Genomic DNA, 17,014 nt, shown 5'->3' on the forward strand with positions numbered 1-17,014 from the left:
TAGGAAGACAAGAAGGTGCAGAGTTTGGCTGCCCAGAAACATCTGAAAGCTTCAGAAAAGGATCCCAGAGGTCAGCATGGTTTAACATGATGCTGCAAGGAGCAGGGCCCTTTGTTTGATGGGGATTGCTGTGATTTAGATGATTAGTGGTGGGTAAAGCAGAGGCTGCTAATGCCTGTAACCTGCAACTACTGATCAAGACTGCTTCTGACTGGTGTGTCCCAGTGGGGTCCTGAGCATGTGCATGGGCTGCTTTCAGCACCAGGGCTGTAGATGTCAATGTTGGGGTTAACTTGGAGCTAGACCTCACCTTGTGAACACATGCAAGTGTTTGCTGTTTTCAGGAAGTGCTAATGCAGTGAAGCATTGGCTCTGATGTATTGCTCTTCTGCCCACACACCACACATTTTCTGTGCTCATGTATGATTTACATGGAGTTTTAACACAGTTATACTTAGAGATTAGTAAAATTGCAAATTGAATGTCTCAGTGCTTGCTGGGGTTTTCTTAGTTCAGAGAGAGACATTAATGGCTGGCTTCTTTCTACTCTTGTTTTCTACCTAGTTTACATTAATGTTCTTGTTTACTTAGCTTTTGGATGTTGTAGTATTTCCTCTATGGCAATCTTGTTTACTTAGCTTAGCTTTTGGGTGTTGTAGCCTTTCCTCTATGGCAGTCTCATCTGGGAATCATCTTATTCTTGTCCTTCTCCCCCCACCCCTTTATTTTGTTGGGTTTTGTTTGTTGGGTGCTTGGATTTTGGTTTTTTGGAATGGGCATGAAATGGTTACATTTCAGAATCTACTGCAAACTCCCTTCTTGCTACAGTCTGCTGTAGGAAGGGTTCACACATTAGACTCCTGTTCTTCCATGCTTTGTGTGCTACTGTATTGCTGTGGCTGTTTGTCTTCTAGTTGGTGTTTGTTAGCTTTAGAGTTTGGAGAAGTACAGCACTTGTGGTTTGAACTTTTAGACTGGGAACGTGAGGTCTGCTTTTAGATTCTCAGTCCTATAGTTTCAATGAAAATGCAGCAAACTTGGGAAATCTTCAACTTGCTTTGGGTGTAGAAGAAATACTGAAATGCTTTGAGTGGGTTGTTTGCTGTGAAGTAGGCACTCTAGAATAAAATGGACTTATGAATAATTCATAAGAAAAATTGATTGGTACAGCCCGAGAAAATTTACACTAAAACTTAAACTAAACAAAATCCAGCAATTTTTTTCTTTATTTTTCTTCTGGAATTTCAGTGCTTGTGGAGACAAGAGAACACTGGAAATTGATTGATTGGTTGATTGATTTGATAGTTCCCTGTTATACAGGGAGTGTTTTCTTATGGTGCTCCCATCTGAAATGTGGTAATGTCTTTTAAGTATATGGACTAGCAAAAGTATAAGCTAGTGCTAAGAAAAACAGCCTAGCCAGAATTCCCCAGAAATAGGGATGCTAAGTAGCAAATTGATGCAGGTGAGTCTGGAAGAACATATCAATCCCAACATATAAGTGCTCTTTAAATAAGCAATGAAATTCAGCATTTATGTTTAAGGGAAAAAACAATAAAGAAAAATATATACTTAATAAAGTGTAAGCTTTCTGAAATAAAAAAGTATTTATGAATTTATTTTGAAATTTTTAATCAATCCTAAGTATCTATTGGATTAAGAAAAAGACTCCTGGAAAAAAATGGCCTGGAAGATGTCTAAAACTGTACCATTTTCTCCTTTAAGAGAAAGAAGCAATTTATCTCTTCTCAGAAAACAGACTCCAATTATAGATTTTGTACATGTTACACTCAATATGCAGAAATCTGATCAGATCAAAAGCCTGCTCACAGGGTACACCACTTCAGAATTACTTTGGAACAACAGCTTGCAATCTTTATGTAAATTCAAACGTGTCTCTCTATCTTGTTCTTCCAGTGTTTGGTGTAGCATGAAAAACTGCACACATCGTCTCTTTTGAAGGGAAATGACTGATGCAATTTTAATAAAGGTTACTAACAGAGTCTTGTGAATCAGGTTCTATGAAATAGTAAGAGCTAGGTGGCAAACAATTTTACCTTTCAACACTGCAATTTCTCCTAGCAGAGGAAAATCTGCTTGTGGAGTGTGACCTCTTCCCCATAGTAGTTCAGAAGGCATTAAAATGCTTCTGATTCAGAATTTGAAGATTAGTTTATTATAGCTGATTTCAAATACCAAGTGGAATAAATTACTTTTAAAGCTTCGTAACACATTTTCAATGCCATCCTTGAAACTTGTACCTCCCTTTTGGTTTTGTCCCTCTGGCCTGAAAGTCAGATAGGGCTTGTGGGGGCTCAGGGAAAAATGTGCTGGTCTGAATAGAGGCACTGAGATGAATTTGAAGGTGGGTAGGGGTGAGAAAGTTAAGGAAGGTCTTCTATGAAATCACCCATGGATATGTCCCAGTCCCCCAGTCAGATCAAATTAACTAAAAGGGCAGTATGTGAAAAGTGATGCTTTTTACCTTTTGGTATTACAATTCTTAAATATGTGAATTGTTATCTGGGGTACACAGCAAAACTCCACTGAGTTAGGTGGACTCTCATTTTCAGTTACTAGGAAAAGAGGAAAATTGTCCAACCTGATAAAAAAATTTAGGAAAGATGCGAAAATGGTGGAAAGAAACCACTAATAATAGAACAGAAGTGGATACAGAGGTATCCACTATCCCTACATCCATACAGCATGAGGACTGCAGTATTTCTTTCATTGATCAGATATCTTTTGGGGATGCTATAAAACTATTAATTCTACAGTTTCCCCAAAGGTTGCTGTAATGAATGAGCTCACCCACAGGTGTTTGCTGTGGTTGTTCCATGCTGAGGTGCAGTTCAGGGCACAGCCTGAGCTCTGTGTCACTGAAGGTTCAGTTGCCAGGGAAGAAAAACGTCACTGTGATACAAGGGAGGATGATCTGTGTGACTCAGGGAACACTAAAAGAAGTTTCTTTGAATTTGTTTTCACTCCAGAAATTCTGCAGGAATAAGAAATATTGGTAGGGTGTTTTAGCTTCATGGGAGCTAAAGTACTTGTAGGCCATGTGTGTGAGAGGGTGACTTTGTACATGTCACATACATAGTCCAGAAAAAGCAAAACTGCATCTCCTGTTTGTGCAGTGATCCTTGTGATTTGCATCCTGTGGGCAGCACTTGTTCAGAAGTGGCACTGGTTGGGCTACCAGACATTGCTTATTTGTAGCCACAGGCTGGGTGCTGCTCAGCTGGAAGCCCAGTGCCTGTGGATGTTGCAGTGGGATTTTGGCAAATGCCACTGCACTCACTCTGCGGTCACTACCTGGCTGGTTCATTTGTAACTGCAACCCAGTATGTTCATACTGAATTGCAGTTATCTCTGTGACTATCAAAATGCTATCCCCAACCCTGATTAAAAGTGATTCTACTCTTGCAGAGTGGCAGTCCTGCTGTCAAACTTCTCAATTTACAGAGAGAAGTTTGCATCCCATTGTATAAATTCCATAGGCTTAAATTGCAAAATAATCTAAGTCATTGCTGAGATGTGTTTTTATCCAAGTGCATAGATACTTGGGAGAAATGAAGAGATCTTAATTAATGCAAAATGTTGTATATTCTCAGTAATTATGTTTATAATCTCCTATACCAGCTTGCATTCTTTTTAATTTTTTTCTTTAGGCTTGTCAGGAGGCTTTGAATTTATTTTAATGGTAGTTATTTTCTCAATCCTCTCTAAACCACTATTGTTTGAAGTGTGCTCCTCTCCAGCTTTCTTTCTGAATCATCAATTTATATTTTCATTTTCATCTGGTTTTGACCATTTATGCAGTGCTTTGGGAATTCAGAAGTGTAGCTGAGGAAAAGTGTAATGTAAAAGAAAAACAAATCAGTGTTGCCACTTCAGGCTTCTTTTGTTCTTGTTTGAGTCTCTAATACCTCTGCTCTGATGCTGCTACTAGGAGTGGAAAGTATCATAATCAACGAGAAATCAGGCTCTGAAGCATTCAGGTAGGAACACAACCTAAACAAAAGCTATCACTGAAGCAAGTAAGAAAACCTGCTCTGTGGCATTGGGAATTGTTCCTTTTGTTGTTTGCAGATAATCCCAGCCACTGCATTCATGCCCAGCATCCCCACACTTCTGGACTTGAGCATCCTTTGTCAGCCCTTTCATGATCATCTCTGGGGCTGTCAAAAGGCCAAACGTTTTGTAAAATGTTTGCTACTTTTGTTTTCTTCATTGTCTCCCTTTCCTTTTACCTTCTTTTTCTCTACACTGATTGCAAGTGAAGAAAAAGAAGCAACATGTTTTCTTCTGCAAACATCACTGCAGACAGGAGAGCAAACAGGAGCCTCTTTAGAAAGCTGGTAGGTAAATGATAAACCTTCACGAGGAGCTATTTTGGTACAAAAATGCTTCATAAATAAGCAATATCATAGTGCTCTTTATGCTACAGAAGCCTTTGTGCATTTGTCTTTGCTTCCCATGCAAAGCTGTGCAATGTTTGCTGTAATTCCTGCTGCAGTGCTGGGCATGGCTGGGCCGTGGGAGAACCATCTTCAGTCTCAGTGGCAGCAGGAATCCTCAGCAGAAGCGAGCTGCTTACAGTGCAAATGGCAATCAGCTGCAAAACCTTCTCTTTGGAAAGATAATAAAAATCAATAATGGGCCTTCTAATGTAGAAAGGACAGCAAGAGGCAGACATTTAATTTAGTTAAAAAGTAATCGGAAAAGAAAGAGCCAGACTAAATAACCTGTATAATTAAAGAGTTTAAAGGAACTTCCAACTGGAGTGTGCTGCTTTTATGTGTGTGGGAAGTAGGAAATATATATGTATATATACTGAGCTGAATTTAATTTTCTTCTGGCATTACCATAGCCTTCAGCAAAGAAAGTTCTGCTCTTGACAGTGATGCAAATATTACAGCAATTCAAAGATTATTGTTATTTAGAAAAATCGATGAGTCCTTTAAATGCTCTAAAGACTGAAAGAAACCGGAAAACTCACATAGAAGAAAAAGAAGGCAGAGAATGGGCAATGAATAATACACTTGCTGTGAATTGGTAGAGCAAGAGGAAAAACTGGCAGACAGATTGTGACTTTCTGAAATGTCATTTCTCTTAAACACATTTCTCATTCTTCTAAATATCTCACTGTGAGGCAGTTTTGGACTTGCATGCACCCATGCTTGCAAATAGAAATGAGTAAGAGTCTGGCTCACATCCCCTCCCACAGTAACCACACCATGAGTCTGGGTTGTGAGGAATCAGTGAAATGATGTACCAGTTTTCACTGGTCTCCAAAAACATGGGCAGGGCTTACCCCCACTGTCCACTCTCCATGCTGGGTGTGGGAGCAGCTGCTGGGCACGTACCAGGCTTTGGGTAGCACATTTCCAGTAGGGTGGATGGGCAGGAGCATTTTGCATTTTGATTGGCTGCCATTCATTCATTTGCAATTTTCTGATTAGATGTGGTAAATTAAAGTCTTTCAGAACTCTGCCAGGTTCTCCTGCTGTGGGCTGATCTGTGCCTCCCTTGCTTCCAGCCATGTCCAGCTACTGAGGGCTCACAGCCTTTGCCAGAGAATTCAGAGTTTTGTTGCCTAATAGGGTTAGCATTTTTGCTAGGATATTTCTGAAAGAGATGAAGTCTAGCAAAAACCCTTCCCAGGGAAGATCTTTTAATTTTTGTGTTGTTTCATCATTAGTATGTGAAACAGGTTTTTTTAAATTGTCAGTCTCATACACAAAGCAGAAAGATTAATAAATCTTGAAGAAAGCACCAGGATATAAAGTGCAAAAACATCTAAAAGCAAAACTCAGCTGCTGCTCCACACTAGCAGTGCTTTAGTAACTTGGCTGAGAGTGGAAGATTTCTCAGAAATATGACTATTTTAGTTTTGCAAGCTTTTTCTAATTCCTCCAAATTACAGAGGAACGCTTCTGTTAGAGGGCATCTCTCAGCTGTAGCACTTTAATATAAAGTACTGGTCTTATATTTAATAAACCAAATTCAAGTCTGAGAGAAAGGTTCCCAGGACCATTCCCATGATCCCTTCTGATCACTGATGAGACGGATGGAATTTAGAAGTCGTGACGGTTTGTTCCAGCTTGTCATATTTTGTGTCAGTTTCTCAGGTACTTCTTCTGAACCATCCACAGTGTTTTCTCACTCAATCTGTTCTCACTCAATCTTCATGTTCTTCCTGCCATAATTACAAGCTGTTTATGACAAATTGCTGTGCAAAGTAGCAATTTTTTCATGTTTACCACCACCACTTAGTTCACTGGAGTGACTGTTTGGAGAGGAAAAAGAAAAGTTGAATGAATGTAGACTATACAAAACCCAGCTTTGCCATGACAGCAGATGCTGCTGATGGATTTTAATTTTCAATAGAATCATAGAACTGTTCAGACTGAAAAAGACCTCTAATATCATCAAGTCCAGCTATTAATCCAACACTGCCAAGGCCACCACTAAGTACTACATCTGCATGCTTTTTGAACACATCCAGGGATGGTGATTCCACCATTTCCATGGCAGCCTGCTCCAACACTTAACCACCTTTATGACCCTGCTGTGATTTGCAGTCTCCCTCCATGACATCCTGGTTTGCCCTAGCAGACAGGGCCCCTGTTTCCTCAGTGTGAGGATGCACAAGACTCCTGATGAGGTGAGCCAGTCACTGGTATCCCACTCACTGTGCTGATGCCTTTTTGTCTTGAAATTGAGGCTGTTCTTCTATATGACTCCTGCTATGTGTTGCTCCTGAAGCCAGTGCATGAACATCTCTATCTTCCTGATATCTTTCTCCTCCAGGAGCAGGCTTGTTACCTGCATTGAGATGAGACTGCTGAGCAGTGCTCCTGCTGGTACTCTCAGCCTCCCCTTCCCAAGTTCCTTCAAACTGACAGCCCTGGCTTCAAGCCAGTGTTTCTCCCTCCCAGTTCTCTACAGGCACACTGCTTCCTCCCTTGGAATGGTCTTGCACATTGGGGTTTGATGGAGTGAGCTGGGCTGTTCCCTACCCACTACAGTTTTCAGCATGTCTCTCCTGTGGTTGTGTAATCACTTTATCCTGTGTCCAAGCAACATTCATGTCTCTAGGCATGAAGCTGGGAAACCTTTGGCTTTGTCTGGCTGCATCCACACCTGGCTGTGCAGCTCTGCTCCCATCACGCTGGGCTGTCCTCCCCAAGCACGTTCCTCCTGCTCTGCTCTGCCCAGAACCTCTTTGCCTGGGCAGCCAGCCCTCAGTGCCTTTGATCTGCTGTCAAACACCTCAGCTTTAAAACTAAAGTGTGCAAACAACAGGGCAACCCTAACAATGTGCTGGGGACCCCTTAAAATGCTCTGGGGACCTACTTTTGTAATTGCCTTCATTTCTGCAATATGGTCTTCTGCTCCATAGCAGAGGATTAGGACTTGTATATGCAAATTCCATCCTAACTTTACATTAAAAAAAATTTAGAACAATTTTGGAGCTTTGAATTCCCGGGTTCAAATTGCAATATTTAATTTGAACTGAAGTATGTACTGTGATAGGCTCTGTAATAAGCAAGTGACTGGACTGTTCTGGGTTTCCTTGACAGTCTAGCTGCTCTCACCAGGTGTGTGCTGCAGGCCCAGTTGGGTCCAGCTCTGGGAGTTTCCTGTAATCCTAAAATTGAACCTCTTTTGGTGCCCAGGAATTAGCTAATCCCAGTTTGGAGCATCCTACAGGTTACTTAGACCACTTCATATTTTATAGAGTCCTTAAGAAGGACAGCAAAGAAGGGCTGATTGCACAGCAATGATGAGCAGGAGCCCCCTCTGTTCAGTCCTGTCACACTCCTGTGCTGTGCAGGAAAGATGTGATCAGAGATCCACGGCAAGCAGAATGCATTCACCTTTCCACAGACCTTTATGGTAAAACATTTGTGGAAAAGGCAGGCAGATTGGGACAGAAGTGGGAAAAGGCAGTGTGTCCTGGTTTGGGACAAATTCGGAAGGGAATTTCCGAAGGGTTGTTTTCCTAAAGGACAAGATTCAGTGGCTCTTCGGGAGATAAACCTCTTCCTTCGGGAATTAAACCTCCGGCGAGAAAAGTGGAAAAAACCTGTTTATTTAACAAGTATTTACAAACAGGAAAAAATTAATAATTGTAAACAGTAAAACCTCTCGTCGTTCTGAAGAGATGGCAGATTCAGAAAGGGTCCTTGCCCTGGGTGTAGCTCGGCTTGCTCAATCTCTGTCAGTCCCTCGGCGCTGGGAATGCCGCCCGGCCCCGGTGCCTGCGAGCTCCCGGCGTTTTCCTGGGTTTTCGGTCCAGAGCAGGGCTCATCAATGACAAGAAAAAGAAAAGCCACAGTCCGGGGAACTTCTCTGCCTCCGCTAGCTGAAAAAACTAACTAAAAGCAAAGGAGAGCTCTCTCCTGCTGTCCCTGCTGCAGACAACACAGAGAGTGAGAAGGATGCGGGGGAGCGAGTGCAGTTTCTGCAAACAAACTCCGCGCCTCTTCTCCCCCCTTGTCGCTCTCGGAACCAACCTTAAAGGAGCAGAACGTATTTCTGGGTTAAACAGACGGATGGGGATCCAATTCAGAATCACAGAGTCACCCCAGGACACAGCGGGAGGAGCTTCTTCCAGTGCTAGAAGTGGAAAGAAGTAAAGACTGCAGTGATCATGGAGCATGAGGATGGGTAAATGCAAGGACAGAACAGACCTTTGTGGTGCAGACTTGTGAGCTGGGGAGTGGGCAGGTGCTGCTTCGAGCTGGGAGGGGAAATAGGATTAATTGGATTGAGGGGACTGTGAAAAAAGCAGAAAATCAGCAGCACTGGGTAGTCAGAGGGCTTGTGCAGCAGGGACATATGTTGCTTTGCTCAGTGAGTTAAGAGTAGTGAGAGATGCAGGGAGGGAAGTCAGGGAGCGAGGTGGAAGGGGAAAGCTCCGAACAGATGCATCTCCTTTCCATGGGAAAGGGTTGTGTGGGTGGGGAACAAGCTTGCCTGGATCTGGCGTCTTGGTTCTTATGTTTTGTTGCCAGTCATTTAATTTTAGAAAGAAACATGACTTGGAGGAGAAATTTGACTTGTAGGTTACTCTGCTGGATTTGGGGATTCCTGTTGTGGTTTTGTTTTAGCACCAGACTTGGTAATTCATATCACTGAAGCTTAGAATCCCGGATTGGAAGGGACCTTAAGGGTCATCTTGTCCAACAGCACAGCCCAGATAAGATGGTTCAGTACCTTGTCCAGCCAAATCTGAAGTGTCCAATGGTGGGGAATCCTGCAAACTAGACCTATCATGGATGCTTGTGCGAAATTTCCCTTAATTTCTGTCATTACCTTGCTAGAAAACTGGTACTTCGATTCTTAGTCCACTTAGATACTCTCTAAAATGTAGATTTATTATTAGCTGGGGTTCCAGTGTAGGGATCTAAGCCAAATAATGGAGTTTATATACATTTGAGGACTTAAAAGTGAGTTGCAGTTTTATGCTGACAGCTGTCGTGACTGATATGACTCAGATATGAAGGAATAGTAGTATCAAAAATAGATTGGATTTTGTGCAAACAAGATTTTGATATGGTTTAGCCTGATAGCTGTTTTATAATGAAGTTAAAATAAACGCAGAGTTATCCAAATGTGAATAGGGTTCTTAATACGTACTTTAAGGTAGAGAGGATGAAAGTTCATTTTAGCAGTACTTTAGGTATTGTGTATTTTTATTTTATTATAAATTAAATTATGTAAAAACACCTACAACCTTGGACTTTATTGCCTTTTTATGTACTATACTAAATAAGCAGAATATTTTTATTAGAAATGCTTAGTTTAAAAGGAACCTGAAGGTGAGAGTGGAAGCTGGATATCTTCATTTTAATGGCAGTAAGGAGATTTTGCTCCCTTTATAGTCACAGTGAGAAATTAATTTCTCAGAGTCAATAGACCTGGGATAATTCAGTGAGCAAAAAGGGGCAGAAAATAATTCCTCATATATCTTGGTGAAAGTTTTGGGGTTTTTAATTTGTATTTTTAAAGAAGCCGTTTTTAAAAAACAATGGGAAATAATCCATGTTGTGGGGGCTGCAGAATATTTATAAATGTAACTGCTTTTGTTACCAGGGAACCTGTCTGACTCAGCTAAGCTTAGCATTTCAGCAGCTTGTTCTTTCCTCTCATTCCTGTTGTTCTCCATATGATTTTAGGCACATAATGACCTAATGTACTTTATCAAAGCAGGAAGGGATTGTCATGGATTTCTTTAAGTTTTGATAAGTGTACCAAATTTTTGTATCTTATTTCCTCCGGGATTGCAGGAGGAGGCAAATGCCCTGTGCTTTACTCCAGTGAAAATTACTGATATTTCTGCCGAACTACACCATCAGCTCACACATCAAGGGTATGGATCAAATACATCAGGACAGCAGATGGAGCAAGCAGGACCTTTGCAGAGCTTGGCAGTTTTGGAATATCTCTAATTGTAGATAGCACCTTCCTTGTTGTGTCCTATTTCCAGTCTAAAGCAGAGACATGTCCCAGAGGGCATTTGGCTCAGTTTGATCTGAGCTGCAGTTCAATGCTCATTATCCCCATTCATCGTCTTCTCCAAAGCACAAACAGCCAGCACAATCAATGTTAAATTTCTACTGCTGCCCTTAGCAAAGGTGCTCCTCACATCTTTGGTGAGCAGATTGCAGAGCAGGGATGGGGCTCCATCCACTCTACAACTCTCCATTCTCCTGGATTTGGTCACAGAGCAGTGCCTCCCTCCCAAGAGTAAAGGTACTTGTTGTTCTGCAAATTATTTCATAGCGTCGAAGCTTACACCATGTGATCTGAGTTTTCCTTTTATTGTTGAAACTTCTGTACTATGTATCTCATAAGCCACAGTGGCTTATACTCAATTTATGTGTGTAATAGTAGAAAACTTTTAAAAAATCTTGTTAAGTTTTAGACACTGGTGGTCACAAAGAAAATATTCCATTTTCATTTAAATTCATAACAGTTTTTAGCTGAAAGAGCAGCTAGTTTACAGTTGGTGTCCATAGAAGACTTTTAATTAAAGTTGTATCAATTAAAGTTCAGGGTAAATCTTGAAATACAGCATTGTTCAATTTTCTTATACAGTCAGTAGACCTATAGAAACTGTAGCTAATTCCCTAATGGTCTCTGGTTGTTTCCATAGCAGTGTTCGTCTAATTGTCTATATTTACATCTTTCTTAGCACTACAATAGCTTCAAAAGCGCTTTTTTTTTTTTTTTAAGACACTTTTTAGAGCTACTTTACTTCCCCATTTTGGTTTTAGAAAGCTACAGGAAAGCAGACAGTTGTTTTATTTTGAGTCCAGTTATGCAGCACCTGATCAGAAACTGTAAGAAAGCTTAGAAACCTAAACACTCACCTCTAAATGGAGCTTATTACCTTTTGCTGCTCTGAACTTCATTCCCTTTGAAGAATAACTTTTCCTGTTGTCTTTACCATGCAGCTGCCAATTCTGCATTCTTCAGGCAGCAGCCTCTGTGCTGAATTGCAGAAAATGTGTCTTTGAGGAAGTCTTCCCTGTTGAATCTCTTCTGAAGCTTTTATCCAGGCTTTCTCCAAAACTTAAAAAAATATATCTCATTTTGCTTTAAATTTTGTCTCTCTCTGGCATCCTCCTACAATCATTTCAACTTAATCTGTGCAATTAACCCCATGCAGTAAATCTCTAAATAGAATAGGCTTCTATTCCACAACATTGTAAATATGGAGGAGATTTCCAGAAAATTCTGGTAAGGACTTTACCTTAAAATTTTATTAAACCGTCAAAAAAAAATTGTCTTGCTACCATGTTTTCAGGTCTTGTGCTTTACTTAGAAATACTGAAATTTATAACATGGAGCCTTTGGCTAACAAGCCTCTGCTGTTGGCACAGCCTGTAAAGCCTTTCCAGAAGCTTTCTTCCTCTTGGGTTATTTCCTTACTGAGCTTGCAAGTACAAAAGCAGTGATCTGAGCTAATTTCAAGATTTGGAGATTAATTGATTATTTTGGGTATACAATTCAATGTAGTCTTTAAAAATGCAGCAAGAGGCTTTTTGAATTTATTACTTTTTTTGACTTTTCAGTTGCTTTAAAAGACTGGGCTCCTTCAGACTGAATTCTACACTGAAAATAGCAAAATTTAATTAACACTTGTACTGCTTCTTGTTGCGATGCAAAGATTTAATTGACTCAATCTATTGAAATAAAATAGAGGACAGGTGGTCACCTGAAGCAGCAGATCAAATGACTGGGCTGTGTCCATGAATGGCCTGTCTTGGGAAGATGTAAAAAGAGCTGGAAAATGTGTGTGAGGACTGCCCTGAGGGGTGAGTTGAGAACTCAGCTCAGGCTCTGATATCCAACAGGTTCTCTGGGCTGAGATTGGATGTTTCTGGGGCCAGTATAAAGGAGTTTTAATGGAAAAAGGAGTTTTAAACTGAAAAATCACATTAAATCATATTAAAGTTTTAAGATATTTTGGAAATTTAGAGCATTGAGAAACAGAAAATATGTTCTGTGTGCATATTCTGTATAATTATGAATCTAAGCATTGTCAGTCATGGGCAATTATTTAATTTAATATAGAAAATTGAGCTTATAAACAGTATAACCTGTAGTAATGGCTTCATTACTGGAAGACCTTTTTCTGAAATTAAAGGTTAGTTTTCAAAATTATAGCTCTGCAAAATGACATGTTTCCACTGATATTTTCACTGTGTTATGCCCTGTTGGTATTGGTGACTTGTGTCTATCCTCCCAGCAATCACCACATTAAGCAGGGCATGATGCACAGGGAGAGATGTTAAAAATTAAATAATGAATGCTCTTAAAACTAGAGGACTTTACCAAAGTCTGGTGAAGAATCTGAGATTTTTGTAGTCCACAAATTCCAGCAGGCATTAGCACTTAGGGTGAGGTCCAAACTAATGGTAATATTGGTTTTACTGGTAAAAGTTGATTCCAAATATGGTAAAAATAACTATGAATTTAACATCTTGGTGGTTTATGTGTGATTTACCCCTGAGGCAGAAGGTGCTTGTTCTTTGCCATGTGTTATTGTGATTAATGTGCATCTCTGTAAAACGTTGTGTGTAAAAATGGAGCTGAGAACTTGTTAGGCTTTGTCTTGCCTTGTACTGCACTGAAGCTCCTTGTAACCCTTTGTCTTTATACAATGAGAGAGAAACCTCTTAGCTGCTTGAAATTGGTTTAAACCCCAGTGAAAACAAAGTAAGGGAAAAATAATTTTAAAGGATCAAGTACATACAAAATTCTTGAATTAAACTGGCCAACAGAGGTTGTACTGTATGAAACTACCAGTTTTGGTTACTCTGTTCCTTTAATTTTCTTACATCCAAGCTTGGCTTGTGAAAGAAATTCATGAGAATAATTTTCTTGCCACATGTTAGCCATTTTAAATTGACAGCAACATCAGTGCAATTTATCTTCAGTACACGTTTCCTCATCAGAGTTGTTCTGCTGCTAATAGGTAAAATTAAGTTGTATCCAAAGTATTTTTAAACTGTTCACTAATTTTCAAACCTTTTATATGTAATTAATAGTCATTGTACTATAAGAAACCTTCAAAACTTAGCTTGTGAGTCATGGACCATGGCTGTGCTTGAGGATGCTGAGAAGTAAATAACTCCAATAAACATTTAATTTAGATTTAGTAATTGATACAGAAATGTTTAGGGATGTTAAGCTGTATACTGCAGGAAGGGAAAACTATTAACTGAAGCAATGCAGTTAGTTTAGCAGAAATTAAGATCTGAAATGTGAATATTAATTAAAATTCTGATTTCCAATTCTGAACTAAACTAATTAGGTTCTTATTTAAATGCTTGAAATATTTTCACCATATTATATAACTTGAGTTTTTAAATTCTTTTTTAATAAATATAGTTTTTATAAAAGGAACTTGCTATAATAAAATGCTAGGTTACTAATGTGTAAGAGGGTGGTGGGTATAAAATAAAATGAAATACCTTTCTGCATATTCCACAGTACATTCTGTTGTTTTCTTAAATCCACAAATAGAGCTGAATTTATCTTGAGGCATGAACCCCAGCTTCAGCAAGAAAATACCTGAACCCTGGTTTAATTTTTTGAGGAAATCTATGAGCTTTAGGACTGTTAATAGTTTCTGCTGCTCAGAAGCAAAGGCAGAGGAGAGAATCTTACATGTTTGCAGGATTGGTTGAGAAAGTGAAGTAAAGAGTTATGGAGTGGATTTTTCAGAGCAGGGTCTTAAGAGAAAGAAACAGCAAGCATGTGAAACATTTATTGTGGGCTGTAGGAACATGGAGAGTCAGAAGGCTCAGCAGATATTATCGAGTTGCTTCTGATTTTCCACCACCTTCACTGAATGGAATGACAAGCCAGGGAGCAGGGCAATGGTTGAGGGTGGGAATCTTAAGGTCTTTTAAAGCAAGAAGACAGATTTAGAATGGGTTCCTGACACAGATTTCAAACCTGAAATATGTTTCTGGCTGCTGAAACTCATTCCCCTAACACATCTGTCCCTACTGAGTAGCTGCTGTGAGTAGCTGCTGCTACTCACTTTAATAGACTCTTTGTGCTCATGCAGGATGCATTTCTGGACACAGAAATTAACATTGACTTCCTGAGAAGAGAGAAGTGTCATATAACTCACCTGTCTGATTAACTATGCATTACTCCAGATCTAGCCTCTCCTTTATTTAATGGATCCTAGAATGCAGGTCTGAAAAATTGTCATGCACAACTTCATTTGGTGATGGGTTCTTCATTGTTGGAGGTTCTGTTGATTCCTTCAAGGGCTTCTCCAGGAGTTAGAATCTACACTGATTTATACAAGCTGAGTCTCCCCATGCATATTTGCTTTGAGAGTCATGTCAGTTTTTGAGAGGTGTTACAACTATTAGTACTTAAAACTGGAGTTCATAAGTTATTTATTTTATTTACTTCTCAGCCATTATTCTAACAATGTAGTGTTAAGAGCTGCAGATAAAACAGCAACTGTTATCCCTTGCAATTGTTTTCATATTGTAGATTTAGTGTCCTGCAGAACACTAAGAACTCCTTTTAATTTCTAGAGATTCAGAAAAACATTAAAAACTTATTTCCAGAATTTAGGTAGATGGGCAGCACTTCAGACCTACTACTGGTCAAATAATACATACTAACTATTCCTGATGTTAATAGACCAGAGCCAGAGGGACTCCATTGATCTCAATGAAGTAGTTTAGCTAAAGATGGTCTATGTTCATTAAAATAACAGAAAATCACACAATAGATTTTTTTTCTTGCCTACAGTCACTTGTTACTGCAAGGTGGTTTGTTCTACAAAACTGTGATCCAGACCCTTAATATATCACTGCTCAATGGTCTTGAATCTTGACTTTCAGTTCAAGCTGTTTAAAATATACTCCATGAAATCTAGTTCTTAATTGAAGTTTGCATTTCAAACATTTGCAGAGTTTGTGTGCATTTCTTAATGTCTTTTAATAAATGAGTGCCAGTGCCTTCATACATCTCACACTGGTGCCAACAAAGAGCAGTTATTAGTATTCCATAGCTACACTCAGAAAATATGAAGGGGTGGCTTATAGTTTGTGTGTGGAGTTTTAAATGAAGAAAGAACTCTGTGAATATCAAAGAGAGCTGGAGAGGAATAAAAGAATTTGGAGCTGGAAACAACATCTTTTCTCTTGTGCTCTTCTATTTTTATCATCAATACATGCACATACTGTTTTTGCAGATACATGAAAAACAAGTGTAAAAATGTTATTTCGGGACTATATGAATTTTTGCATTTGCAAATCTTGAATGATCCTCTTCACTGCAGTGTATCTGTTTCTGGATATGTAAAAAGAGATAATTTGCTACATATACAATGTGGAGATAGATGTGAGCCCACAAGCCTTCTGATCTGGATTTTTTATTTGTATGTAGAATATTCAAAGATATTCCTTGAGTTGGTTTTCTCAGGGATGGAGGTTTTTCCCCAGTATAGGAGCAGTTCCAGACAAGGCACACATTTCTGCCTCTTATTCAGGGCTGGCAGAAATGGAAAATTTCCCGACACACAATCCTTTTGGTCCTGTGTTTTCTGAACAATCTGGAAATCTTTGTTAGCTCAAATAACAGTATTTTGATGATGCCTAGTGAAAAATTTTTGTTCTAACATTAGGCTTTTTTGCAAATTTTCACCTTCTACTGGCTTGATGAAAGTAAAGCTACAGGTTTGGGAGCCACACATGATTTTATTGCAGTCCTTACAGCAACCATCACTGTTGGTCCTCGCAGAGAAGCTGCAGTGACAAACAGAGGTGTGTATTCATAGCTCTTTCTTGCTTTTGATATGGATTCCACTAATTTGTACTAAGGTGTGAAAGCACTGAAAGAATACTGATGAAAGGAGTCTGCTTAATTAAATGTAATTGAATTTTATTTGTGCAGAGCAGGCACCACAAGAATGCAAGCAATACCTTCTGAAAAGGTGGGTGACACATTGTGGTTGTGGCACTACTTGATGCAAATAGCAAGGAATGGGAGAACACATTAGGTAAAACACTTCTGGCCTGAAAAACACTTTTCTTTGGTGTGCAGGGCTGGAAGCAGGTACCTATGTCTGATCTCATTTCCTGAATTGGGTGCTGGGCCAAAGAGGTTAAAGTGCAGATTTTGGCAGTTACAGTATCCATACCTGAGAGAAAAATGAGCACGTGTTTCTCTTTCTGCTGGAGGGTGGAATGCTGTCCTAGCTTGAACCTTTCTAAAGTACAAGGAATGTTTCCTGGAAAATGTCAAATACTGTTTTAAATTGTGTTTTGCTTGAAGGAGGCAACTTTTTCTCAGAGGACAAGAAAACCCTGTTTCACTGAGCACTTGGATGTATCAGGAACAGTAATATGCTATATTTAGTGGTGCATCTACCTTGATATAAATATGATGTGTGCAATTGCACATGATAAATCCTGTGCTGGTTCACTGATCAGAATATGCTCTATTTTCTGTGAAG

The 17,014-nt window shown here is 39.5% G+C and overlaps 1 long non-coding RNA gene across 1 annotated transcript; it reads left to right on the plus strand.

Moving 5' to 3' along the window:
* Positions 1-6,624: 6,624 nt before the first annotated feature.
* On the plus strand, positions 6,625-11,595 carry LOC306808224. The gene is made up of 4 exons (XR_013775927.1): positions 6,625-6,678; positions 10,302-10,465; positions 10,645-10,767; positions 11,292-11,595. It is a non-coding gene; the product is annotated as an uncharacterized lncRNA (long non-coding RNA).
* Positions 11,596-17,014: the final 5,419 nt, after the last annotated feature.

Source organism: Erithacus rubecula (genome assembly GCF_903797595.1).
Source record: "Erithacus rubecula genome assembly, chromosome: 15".
Taxonomy (NCBI): Eukaryota; Metazoa; Chordata; class Aves; order Passeriformes; family Muscicapidae; genus Erithacus; species Erithacus rubecula.